The 13008-nt window shown below is 43.3% G+C and overlaps 1 protein-coding gene across 2 annotated transcripts in view; it reads left to right on the top strand.

The window, feature by feature from the left end:
* The window catches only part of LGI1 (leucine rich glioma inactivated 1), an 81436-nt gene that overhangs the window by 34307 nt on the left and 34121 nt on the right, over positions 1-13008 (top strand). The window lies entirely within an intron of this gene.

The following is a 13008-nucleotide window of genomic DNA, read 5'->3' as shown; positions in this document are numbered from 1 at the left end:
TTAAACTGTCATCATGTATTCTGCAAATGATGGAACAGTAATATATGAGCATAAGTATATTGGAAGAAAATCTGGTTTGTTTTATCTCACTCAGATTTTATGTTCTGTGGTTAATGAGATGCTGGAAGTCACCTCAACAGCTAATAGAACTTTCAGTCACATCTGAACAGAGCCTATTCATAGTAATTATGAAGGTTTTTTCAAGTGTTTTACAAGCTGTGTGCAAATGTTTTTGCACATGTATCAAGCTCCAGGCATTTGTTTCCTGGGCTGGGCAAGTGGAGGACAGAAATTCTATTCTATTTGCCACCCTAAAGTGGAACTTCCGCTGATCGGAACCCTCCCCCCCTCCGGTGTCACAATTGGCACCTTTCAGGGGGGAGGGGGGTGCAGATACCTGTCAAAGACAGGTATTTACACCCACCTCCGGGCATAGACTCCCACGGGAGTCTATGCCTCTTCCTGTCCCTGCGCGCTGTCTGCTGGGACACACACGGGTCCCAGAGACACCGCGGACAATTCCTATTGCCCTGCGCGACTCGCGCATGCGCAGTAGGGAACCGGGAAATGAAGCCGCTTCGCTTCACTTCCTAAATCCCTCACCTAGAATGGTGGCGGCAGCAGCCGAGAGCCGAGCGATCGATCAGCCTCGCCTGCCGGCATCGCTGGACCCCGGGACAGGTGAGTGGCCATTTATTAAAAGTCAACAGCTGCAGTATTTGTAGCTGCTGGCTTTTAATATTTTTCCGCAGTGCAATCCCGCTTTTAAATATACAATATAGCACTGAAGGTATAATGCCAACAGTTAAATAGAATTAAAAATGTAAATGTGAACTTTTCACCTACACACACATATATATATATATATATATATATATATATATATATATATATATATACAGTATTTCACAAAAGTGAGTACACCTTCACATTTTTTTTTTATATTTTATTATACCTTTTCATGTGACAACACTTTGCTACAATGTAAAGTAGTGAGTGTACAGCTTCTATAACAGTGTAAATTTGCTGTCCCCTCGAAATAACTCAACACACAGCCATTAATGTCTAAACAGCTGGCAAAAAAAGTGGGTACAATTGGGCCCCATCAGCCATTTTCCCTCCTCAATGTCATGGGACCTGTTAGTGTAATGCCCCATACACATGAGTGGAATTTCTGTTGAAAAAATCTTGGAAGGTTTTTCTGACGGAATTCTTCTCAAGCTTGGCTTGCATACACACGGTCACACAGTTCGCTGAACTTTCGACCGCCAAGAACACAGTGACGTACAACACTAAGACGAACCAAGAAAATTAAGTTCAATGCTTCCGAGCATGCGTCAAATTGTTTGCGAGCATGCGTAGGAATTTTGCATGTCGGAATTGGTACAGGCGATCGGAATTTCCGATCTGAACTTTTTCTGCCTGAAAATTTGAGAACATGCTCTCATTCTTTTGCTGGCAGCAAAAGTCCGATGGAGCATACACACGGTTGCATTTTTCAACCAAAAGCTCTCATCTGTCTTTTGCTGGCTGAATTTCCAATCGTGTGTATGGGCTTTACGAAGTTTCAGGTGTGAATGGGGAGCAGGTGTGTTAAATTTGATGTTATCGCTCTCACTCTCTCATACTGGTCACTGGAAGTTCAAAATGGCACCTCATGGCAATGAACTCTGAGGGTCTGAAAGAAAGAATTGTTGCTCTACATAAAGCTGGCCTAGGCTATAAGAAGATTGGAAAGACCCTGAAACTGAGCTGCAGCATGGTGGCCAAGACCATACAGCGGTTTAACAGGACAGGTTCCACTCAGAACAGGCCTTGCCATGGTGGACCAAAGAAGTTGAGTGCACATGCTCAGCGTTATATCCAGAGGTTGTCTTTGGGAAATATACATATGAGTGCTGCAAGCATTGCTGCAGAGGTTGAAGGGGTGGGGGTCAGCCTGACAGTGCTCAGACTATACGCCGCACACTGCACCAAATTAGTCTGCATGACTGTCGTTCCAGAAGGAAGCCTCTTCTAAAGATGAGGCACAAGAAAACCCACACACAGTTTGCTGAAGACAAGCAGACTAAGGACATGGATTACTGGAACCATGTCCTGCGGTCTAATGAGACCAAGATAAACTTATTTGGGACAATTGGTCTCAAGCATGCCTGGCGAGGAGTAAAAAGACAAGTGTGTCTTGCTTACAGTCAAGCATGGTTGTGGGAGTGTCATGGTCTGGAGCTGCATGAGTGCTGCTGGCAATGGGGAGCTACAGTTTATTGAGGGAACCATGAATGTCAACATGTACTGGGACATACTAAAGCAGAGCATGATCCCCTCCCTTTGGAGACTGGGCCGCAGGGCAGTATTCCAACATTTTAACAAGCCCAAACACACCTCCAAGAAGATCACTGCCTTGCTAAAGAAGCTGAGGGTAAAGGTGATGACTGTCCAAGCATGTCTCCAGACCTAAACTCTATTGAGCATCTGTGGGGCATCCTCAAACCAAAAGTGGAGGAGCGCAAGGTCTCTAATGTCCACCAGCTCCATGATGTCATGGAAGAGTAGAAGAGGACTCCAGTGGCAACCTGTGAAGCTCTGGTGAACTCCATGCCAAAGAGGGTTGAGGCAGCGCTTGAAAATAATGATAGCCAAACAAAATATTGACACGTTGGGCCCAATTCGGACATTTTCACTTAGGGGTGTACTCACTTTTGTTGCCAGCGGTTTAGACATTATTGGGCTGTATGTTGAGTTATTTTGAGGGGACAGCAAATTTACACTGTTATAGAAGCTGTACACTCACTACTTTACATTGTAGCAAAGTATAATTTCTTCAATGTTGTCACATGAAAAAATATAATAAAATATTTACAAAAATGTGAGGGGTTTTTTTAAAAAACTTTTTTAGTTGCAAACGTTTACCAACACGTCTTGTGCCTCCTTGTTCGCTGGGATGTGTATCCTCGTCCTGCTGAGGTCCTCCCTGTGTTCTCCTTCTCTATGCTGCTAAACACTTCCCCTCTCCATCTTTCGATCTCTAAAGTTTTGCTGACAGCATTGTGCTATGAAACAGAGCCCTATTGTGGGAAGATAATATAAATACGGACTTTATAAAGTTAAATTAATAATACTTTTAATAGATGTAATGATTTTTCTTGTTTATATAAAGCCTGTGTTGTTATATTTGGGCCTTGGTTTTAAATTGACCCTAAGGACCTATCTTACCCACAAAATGTCTTTAATTTTCATCCTGGCATCCACCATATGCACCTGGCTGCCTTCCCTTGCTAAGTCCCTCTAGTTGCTGATATTTTTTTTTGTCTCCTTGGCCCTGAATCAGAACCTGCTAAACGTAAGCCAGTAATTCAATAAAAGGAATTGCTGTACGTCTTTCTGTACTGTGCTGCCTGTGCCATGAGATGTCCATAACAGAGTGTATTGCAGTGTATTCCTGCTCAGGTCTTAATGTAAAGAGAATGTTTATCCTTTGGTGGCACTGCCAGCAGTGGTGGCCGAAGGTTAGCTCTTATCTCCAGGACTAGAACTGTAAATGGAAAGCAGCAGAGCCATAGGTGTACCCAGCCTATTGCATTAGGGTGTGCACCCCAAAGCTCAAACACATATGCCTTTCTCTGCACCCTTAGCTGCACTGGACAGTGAGTGAACGGTATAGTGCTCTGTGCTGAGCGGCTTCCTGTTCATTCACAAACACAGTTTACTACGCTTCACTTATGAATGAACACTGTGATTGAGTGTATTCACTGTGTACATTTAGAAAAGGAAGGGGTCGGTAAATGACATACAGTGCCTTGAAAAAGTATTCACACCCTTTGACATTTTCCAAATTTTGCCACGTTGCAACCAAAAAAACATAAATGTATTATATTGTGATTTTATGTGATAGACCAGCACAAACTGGCATATAATTGAAGTGGAAAGAAAAATGATAAATGGTTTTCCCATTTTTTTTTCCAAATAAATATCTGAAAAGTGTGGCATGCATTTGTACTCAGCCCACTTTATTCTGATACCCCTAACTAAAATCTAGTGGAACTAATTGCCTTCAGAAGTGACCTAAATAGTAAATAGAGTCAACCTGTGTGTAATTTGGGCTAAGGAACACACCAGCCAGGTCAGGGATAACGTTGTGGAGAAGATTAGATCAGGGTTAGGTTATAAAAAAAATATCCCAAGCTTTGAACATCTCACAGAGCACTGTTCAATCCATCATCCGAAAATGGAATGAGTATGGCACAACTGCAAACCTACCAAGACATGGCCGTCCATCTAAACTGACAGGGAGGGCAAGGAGAGCATTAATCAGAGAAGCAGCCAAGAGGCCCATGGAAACTCTGGAGGAGCTGCAGAGATCCACAGCTGAGGTGGGAGAATCTGTCCACAGAACAACTATTAGTCACACACTCCACAAATCTGACCTTTATGGAAGAGTGGCAAGAAGAAAACCATTGCCGAAAGAAAGCCATAAGAAGTCCAGTTTGCAGTTTGCGAGAAGCCATGTGGGGGACACAGCAAACATGAGGAAGAAGGTGCTCTGGTCAGATGAGACCAAAATTGATCTATTTGGCCTAAAAGCAAAACCCTATGTGTGGTGGAAAATTAACAAAGCACATTACCCTAAACACACCATCCCCACCAGTGGGGGCCCATGTGTATGCTCCATCGGAATTCATCTGGCCGAATTCTCGCCAGCAAAAATTTGAGAGCATGTTCTCAGAAGTTCCGACACGCAAAAACTCACGCATGCTCAGATTCAACTACGAGATGGAAGCTATTGGCTACTGAGTATTGAACTTCCTTTTTCTAGTCCCATCGTACATGCTGTACGTCACCACGTTCTTGACGGAATTTGGTGTGACCGTGTGTATGTAAGACAGCTTGAGCGAAATCCCCTCAGAATTCCATCGGGAAAACCATGAGAGCTTTTTCCGACCAAAATTCTGATCGTGTGTACGCGCCATTAGAGTCTGCAAAAGACATGAGACTGGGGCGGAGGTTCACCTTCCAGCATGACAGCCACAGATACAATGGAATGGTTTAGATCAAAGCATATGTTAAAATGGCCCAGTCACAGTCAAAACCTAAATCCAAATCTGGAGCAAGACTTGAAAGTTTCTGTTCACAGACGCTCTCCATCCAATCTGACAGAGCTCAAACTTTTTTTCAAAGAAGAATGGGCAAAAATATCACTCTAGACATGCAAAGCTGGTAGAGACATCCCTAAAAAGACTTGTAGCTGTAATTGCAAAGAAAGGTGGCTCTAGAAAGTATTGACTACAGGGGGGCTGAACACAAATGCACGCCACACTTTTCACTTATTTATTTGTAAGAAAAAAAATTGAAAACCCCTTATCAATTGCCTTCCACTTCATAATTATGTGCCACTATCGCATAAAATCCTAATAAAATACATTTATGTTTTTGTTTGTAACATGACAAAATGTGGAAAATTGTAAGTGGTATGAATACTTTTTCAAGGCACTGTATATACTAGCCCCTTCCCCCACTCTCTATTCTGAGAGTGCAACATAGGGGGAAGCCCAGGCAATAGGGGAAAGCGGCACTGCACACAGTGATTAGGGTGTGCCCAGGCACACCCCCTGCACACGCCTATGAGCAGAACCAGAATATGTAAAGTCAAGATTTAGCTTTTTAGAATCATGTCATAAATAGGCAACATGTTTCAGGAGTTTAAAAGACTCCTCTTTTTTATGCCTTGACAGTATGGTTAAGGAAGGTGTACTGGACTATTAGTATGATCACACCAGATGCTGGTTGGGCAGCTGCAATAGCCCCCTCATTATCTGTCTTATTATACCAGTCCAATAAGTGGTGGCTGATGCTCAAATTCTTTTTGGGGGGGGCGCAAACAAACCGAAAAAAACAACAACAAAAAAAACAACACATCAATTGCAGTCACTGTGCCCATCAGACGCAGCCATTGTGCCCATCAATTGCTGCCTGTGTGCCCATGAATTGCCGCTACTGTGCCCCATCAATTGCTGCCAGTGTGCATCGCCCAGGAGTCGGGACTTACGTGTCTTGCAGCGGGTCACGGTGGCATCCTCCACATCCATGTTCCTCAATGTCTCCGGTCCTGTGAGGGCTTACCTAGATTGGAGTCCATGGCGCAGAGATGTAGGCTCACCCTTTCAAATAGACACAGCCCACGGTAACAAAGAGATAAGCTACCTGGGCTGTGAATCTGTCCAGGTAAAGCCATAGTCAGGGATTCCAGAAGTCAGAATACATGATATACAAGCCAGGGTCAGAAGCCAGGGTCAGAAGCCGGGGTCAGTCTTGGAACACTGTAACGTGAACACAGGAATACTTAGGCAAAACAAGAACCACAATCACCTTTGGCAACGATAGAGACAATGAACTGACAAAGCCCTTAGAGCTGGTTCACACAGGGGCAACACGACTTCCAACGCGACTTTTGTAGGCAACTTGGACATGACTTGTCAACACGACTTCCCCCACCCCCTTCCTGACCGGCCAGGCTTCGTGCTCGGATAAGGGTCTGGTATGGACCTGGGGGGAGACCCCACGCAGTTTTTTCGGCGTGGGGGGTTCCCCTTAAAAACCATACCAGGCCACGCCGGATTTTTTAAATAAATTTTGGCGTGGAGTTCCCTCTCAAGAGCTGATTATTCTGTGAGAGTCGCCTCAATATAGACGGAGATCCGACTTGGAGGCGACTTCCATTGAAATCAATGGGTACCAGTCGCCTAGAAGTCGGATAGAAGTAGTACAGGAACCTTTTCTGAAGTCGGAGCGACTTCAGTAGGGTGCATTAAGACGGCTCTCATTCACTTACATTGATTTTTACATGTAGCACAACTAGGGGCGACCTGAAGTTGCCCCTGTGTGAACGGGCTCTTAGAGTAAGACAGTGTTTTATACCCAGCTGATTGGATAAACTGCCTCAGCTGAACCAGGAGTGAAAGGTACTAATCGCAACAAGATCCAGAGTATGGTCCTAGTATTTTATGCAGAACTGTGCAAAGCTGGAAAGGAGGCTGAAAGGAATTGAAGTGTGGCTCAGAGGCAAGGTAACAGGAGCACTAAACATGCAGTCATAGGTTCAATACCTCTTTGAGCCACTTGGGGTGTGACCACGCATGGCACGATAGGGACTGTGACAGGTCCTCTCTATCAGGCGTCCGATCACAGCGCCTGTTGTTTCAGCCAATCTGGTGACAGGTACCAGACCCAAGCACCTGATTGGCTGAGAGGCGGGTCAGACACAAAACTGAGTAAACATTGTGCTCGCTGTTTACTATTTTGGAAGCCTGTTAAAGCCCACGGCTCTAATCAAGACGCATAGTAGAGCCCACGGCTCTAATCAGGCACTTCCAAAAAAAAGCCTTACTGCTGTAATTCGGGTGCCCGGCGCCCACCAAAGGGCCGGACACCTGAATAGGGGGCGGCAGCGGCGACCATATCTATGGTGAGAGAGAGGTGACAGGAGAGAGGGGGCGGCGTTCCTGCGCACTTTATGGATGCACCGCCACTGAGTCCAATACACCTTCCTAAAACACTATCAAGCCCTGATTAAGGGGGTCCTTTGAACCCCCAAAATGTGTTGGATTTTTATGATAAAAGAGTCAATATAAAATAAAATCTGCTCTTTACAAACTTTAGCTCTGGCACTTTTATCTTTTAACATCTAATACCAACAGCCAGTCATTTTCAAGTCACATTTTCCATCACACACAGGAAGCTGAATCTTCTTTATTTATATCCAGGGTATTTTATTTCTGGAAATAGGTGCAGCTACCCCCCGTTCCAAATCACCCTTTGTCTCTGCCTTCTACCCACTTTCAAGCACCGTCCTTTGGTTCCACCCCCTACCCACCACCCAGTACCATCTCTTTAAAGGAAAACAGAACCAACAAGAAAAGCAATAAGACAGATCCTCTGCAGCCAATAACAACAGACCCCCCATATCAACCATAGAACCCCCCCCCCCCCAGCAACAAAATATCTACCCAGCAACATTAGAACAGCCACAAACAACCACCCCCATCCCAGTGGCAATAGACCCCCACTAGCAACAATAGATCTCCCAGCAGCCAGCATCAATAGAGCCTCCAGCAGCCAGCAACAATAGACCCCATCCCTCAACAGTAGATTCCTCCCAGAAAAAATTGCCCCCCATCCCCTCCAGCAACAGTAGATCTTCCACCAGCAACAATAAACCTCCCCAGAAACACTAGACACCCCACAACAATAGATCCATCCATCGACCATCGATACCCCAGCAGCTAGCATCAATAGACCCTCCAGCACACTCTAGTAACCCTTGCTATTGCATATATTCTGTGCTGGAGGTGCCAGGACTGCGTTCCCGCTGAACAAAAGGTAGATTCATAATACAGAACTCTAAAATACCACTCGAGAAAGTGCTGAAGCAACATCAACATATGAGCCCATGAAGTCCTGCTGCTAATGGGTGACCGTGTTATATTTTTACACGGAATAATGCAGCATTTATCTTCCCCTTACAGCTATTTGATTATTCTGTTATCTGTTGTCTAAGCCGCTAATGGGCTATAATAATTTAAAAAAGGTGACATTCTAATCCATTGTATTAAAAAAGATACCACAAGTGCTGAATGAAATATTCATTTTTTTTATATATTTTTTTCAAATGAGATATAAAGGGTCCTCTGTTTAAAAAACATTGTGGCATAAAGTTACCCTTCTGAGCAAACCATGTGAATTTCTATGTTGACTTGCCATCTATCTACTTGTAATGTATTATATATTCCATTATATTTATTTTTAATGAGACCCTTACTTGTGGTTTTATTTATAGTTGCCAAATTGCCTTCTTGAGGCCATCAGGCTGGGTAATAGATGACTACATATCACAGCCGCATCATTTGACTAGTGGGACTGGTTTTAATTCTTATTTTGTATTGCTGAGTCTTGGGATGACGCTAATGCCCCGTACACATGACCAGACTTTTCAACATCAAAAGTCTGACGGAATGATTCCGGCAGACCATTCGAACGTGTGTGGGCTGCAGCGGACTTTTGATTTGCAAAAGTCTGAAAGACTTTAGAAATGGAACATGTTTCAATTTTTTCCGACAGAACTCCACCCAGACCCAGTTCCTACTGAGAAATCCGCTCGTGTGTGTGCTAGTCCGACGGACAAAAACCGACGCTAGGGCAGCTATTGGCTACTGGCTATGAACTTCCTTATTCTAGTCCAGTCATACGTCATCACGTTCGAATCCGTCGGACTTTGGTGTGATTGTGTGTGGCCAAGTCCGTTCATTCGGAAAGTCCGTCAGAACTCTGTCAGAACTCCGTCAGAACTCCGTCGAAAGTCTGTCAGACTTAGTCCCTCGAAAAGTCTGGTCGTGTGTACGCGGCACTTTTTTTTTTCACCCTCTTTTAAATATATTTTTTCTCCAACCACAATATTATGGGACTTTCACGGAGCTACAGCAAACAATTCAAAACATGCAAAACATTCAAGGCCAATTGCCCCTTCCATACAGGCTACATTGTTGTTTCCTCTGCATGTTTCGCTGACCACGGCTTCAGGAGGAGTGCCACCAAAATTTTGTAAGCTGTATATAAACAATACACATATATAAGATCATAACATTCAAACATTAAACACAGTCCTTTTCAGACAAAGTATCATCAGCAATCCATGCTTACCCTAGCCTTAACTATCAAAAAGTTTCTACTCGTAATCAATGACACTTCTAGTGGCGATTCCATCCACAGATGCCAAAGTGGCACTCAGGCAGCCATAGAAGGGGCAATATGGTCCCAGCTATAAATATAATAACATTCTTAGAAATAGCATTTCTCTACTGGAATTCCATATATCTGCATATTCAAATGAACATGTACAGTATGAGAATGTTACTTACTAGTACTGTTTATTAAAAAGAAGGAAAAGGAGAACGTCAAATTCACCCAGCTTATAGTGCTCAATGGGTGGATTCCCTTACATTAGGGCAGCTTTAATCTATAAACAGCATGAACATTTCTATTAATATACTGCACCAAGAGTTTAATATTACATTGGCTTTTTATTACTTTCCCCTGTATTTCTCACCGTTTGGCATATGTAGGCAGTCCTTTTGCCAACCCTATGGCTCTAGCAGGTGGAGGGCTGAGCCTCTGGCCATATATACCCATTCCGCCTGGCCGGCACCTGACATCTCCGTTAACACCCCAAAGGCAGATTGCAAAATGCAGTGCGTTTGCCTGAACCAGCTTGCATGGGTGTAAACCGCTATGTGATTTGGTTTGAGTGTGAACAAAAAAAAAGCTGCCGGCACCTTTTTCATGCAGATGTGCTGCAATTTGACAAGTTCAAAATGAATGGGCTTAAACCGTGCTGCACAGAATCACATGTAATTTGTACAGGAATGCGGTGCGATTCCTGTGCGTGAGCAGTGTCTCCTGTGAGAACAGGAAGAGAGAGGAGTGGTGCTGAGGCTGGGACAGTTCTGGAGCGTTGAGAGGAGTCAAGTAGGTGTTTAGATCCCATACACACTATTAGATTTTCTGCAGATTTTTGTCTTCAGATTTACCAAAACCATGTAGGGCCTGCCTGATTGCATACAAATTGAAACTCTTACTCTTATTATATGGTTTTCGTAAATCTGAAGACACAAATCTGCCGAAAATCGAATAGTGTGTATGGGGGTCTTAGGCAGTGTTGCCAACCATCAGTATTTTTACTGGCAGACAGTAAAAAACTGGCAATTTTCTTCTGCCAGTAAATGCCAGTAAAAGGTTGCCAGTAAAAAATATGACTGTGACACTCGGCTTGGTCCAGAGCCTGCTGAGACCATCCAAATTCCTTCTACAGGTGATGCAATGGAGCCAAGCAGAGCAGCCTTGTGTGGGTCTGCGGTATGGGAGCAAGACAGACTGGGACCATCAGTGTTGTTTAGACTGGAGTGGACTGAAGGGACCACTTGGCTTGGAGAGAGACTATCACTGTGACTCTGGAGTGTTGTGTTAGTTAGGTCTCATCCACATCTGTGCTGCTGCACACTGCTGTCAGTCAATTTCATGTGTGTGTGCTGCCCATTCTAATTTCTTACCCTCCTGAGTCCTGTCCCTGTGCTATTTACTTGCTATATCGAAAATAAAATAAGAAATATGTTTTTTGCCTTATTGTCTACCTTAAATCATATTGCTAATTGCATATTGTATATGTTTGTAGCCTAAATACTCTAATTTGCACTTAAAAATTTAATTTTGTAACTTTTGGAAATGCCAGTAAAAACATGTCCGTGCCAGTAAATTTTGGGTGTTGTGTCAGTAAATTTCAATCTGGTAGGTTGACAACACTGGTTTTAGAGAAGGGGGTTTAGGAAAGATAGTGGGGTGTTTTTTACTTTAATGCAGAGATTGCATTAAGGTAAAACAAACTTTGACTTTAGAACTACTTTAAGCCATATTTCTAGTGCAAGATAAAGTGAGAATGTAGATAATTGGCGACTGTGGGTAACTGTTTTGAATAGAGTGGAAGGAAGTTTGGAATCACTGTCAGGTTTTAATTGCTGTCTGCATCCTCACTAATGCCGTGTACATATGATTGGAAATTCGGCCAGCAAAAGACCGATGAGAGATTTTCATCGGAAAATGTGACCGTGTATTAGGCTCCATCAGACTTTTGCTGGCAGAATTTCGGCCAGCAAAAGATTGAGAGCATGTTCTCGATTGTTCCGATAGAAAATTGGAAATTCCGATCATCTATGGTAATTCCAACGCGCAAAATTTCCGACGCATGCTCGGAAACAATTTGACGCATGCTCGGAAGCATTGAACTTCATTTTCACAGCTTGTTGTAGTGTTGTACATCACCGCATTCTTGACGGTTGGAATTTGGTGTGACCGTGTGTAGGCAACACAAGCTTGAGCGGAATTCCTTCAGAAAAAACATCCAAGGCTTTTCCGATTAGAATTCCGATCGTGTGTACACGGCATAAGGAGATTTAATCCTCCCTATCTGGCCTGGTGCCCCCTGAATAAGAGAAAACAATTGAATTTAAAGTTGTCTGCCAACATAAAGTAGTTCTGAATCTGCCACACTGAGGCAGCAACATAGTATTGTACAGCTGATGAAACAAAGTATACTATATATATTTTGAAATGCGTTGCCATTGCCAAGCTACCAGCAGCGAAATATCATTGGTTTTGGAACCTTTTTATTTAAATCTGATGCCTTTGAAGAAATCTACATAGATCTAGAGCTCTGGGCATCGCTCTGTTTGGGGATGCTGCAGGTTTTCGGTCAGCTTAGCGCAATTGTGTCAGTGGTGTGTCCCTCCATTCTCTCTCATCACCATTTTTGCAAAATGTTCAGTCCACAGCCATAAATATACTATTTACTGCTGCCCATAAGAGACGCCTCAGTGAAACTCCCCCAGCCATCTGATCAAGCCCACCCCCCACCCCCCTAACAATTTTTTTTTTATTCTCTGTATTAATCCCTTTTTTGAAGGAGTCTTCTGGAAGTTCATATCTTAGAGTAATTTTTTTATATTCTGGCATTGGCTTGGGTGGTTCTCAGTACCACAGACCTTGAGATGTTAGCACCACTCTCGGCAGCGTTGTGCTGTAAGCACAGGCCGGCTCAAGGACAGCCTGGATTTGCAGAACCATGGTTAATAAACACCAGCCATTATTCAGTGTGAAAGAGCAAATGAGTTGAATTTCTATGGGGAACAGAGCTTGATTAAAGGTAAGTATTGCAGAAATAAATGCATTTTTTAATTCACATTCAAGGCAATTGATTAAAAAAAACAACTTGGAATTTTTATCTTTAATGCCATTCAGGAGCTAGAGATTTTGCAAGGTGCAATGTTTTTGTTTTTTTTTAAATCGTTTTAACGTGCAAAATATGGAAAAAATAAGTTGTATAACATGCATGTAGCACCTTGCAATAAAAACTTTAGAGAACTGAAAGCACATTTTTTGTCTTAAAGTAAATTTAGCAAACAAGCCACG

Source organism: Lithobates pipiens, unplaced genomic scaffold (assembly GCF_037356315.1).
Source record: "Lithobates pipiens isolate NorthernLeopardFrog02 unplaced genomic scaffold, aLitPip1_a1.2 Scaffold_25, whole genome shotgun sequence".
Lineage (NCBI taxonomy): Eukaryota > Metazoa > Chordata > Amphibia > Anura > Ranidae > Lithobates > Lithobates pipiens.
This window is presented reverse-complemented; position numbering and strand designations above follow the sequence as displayed.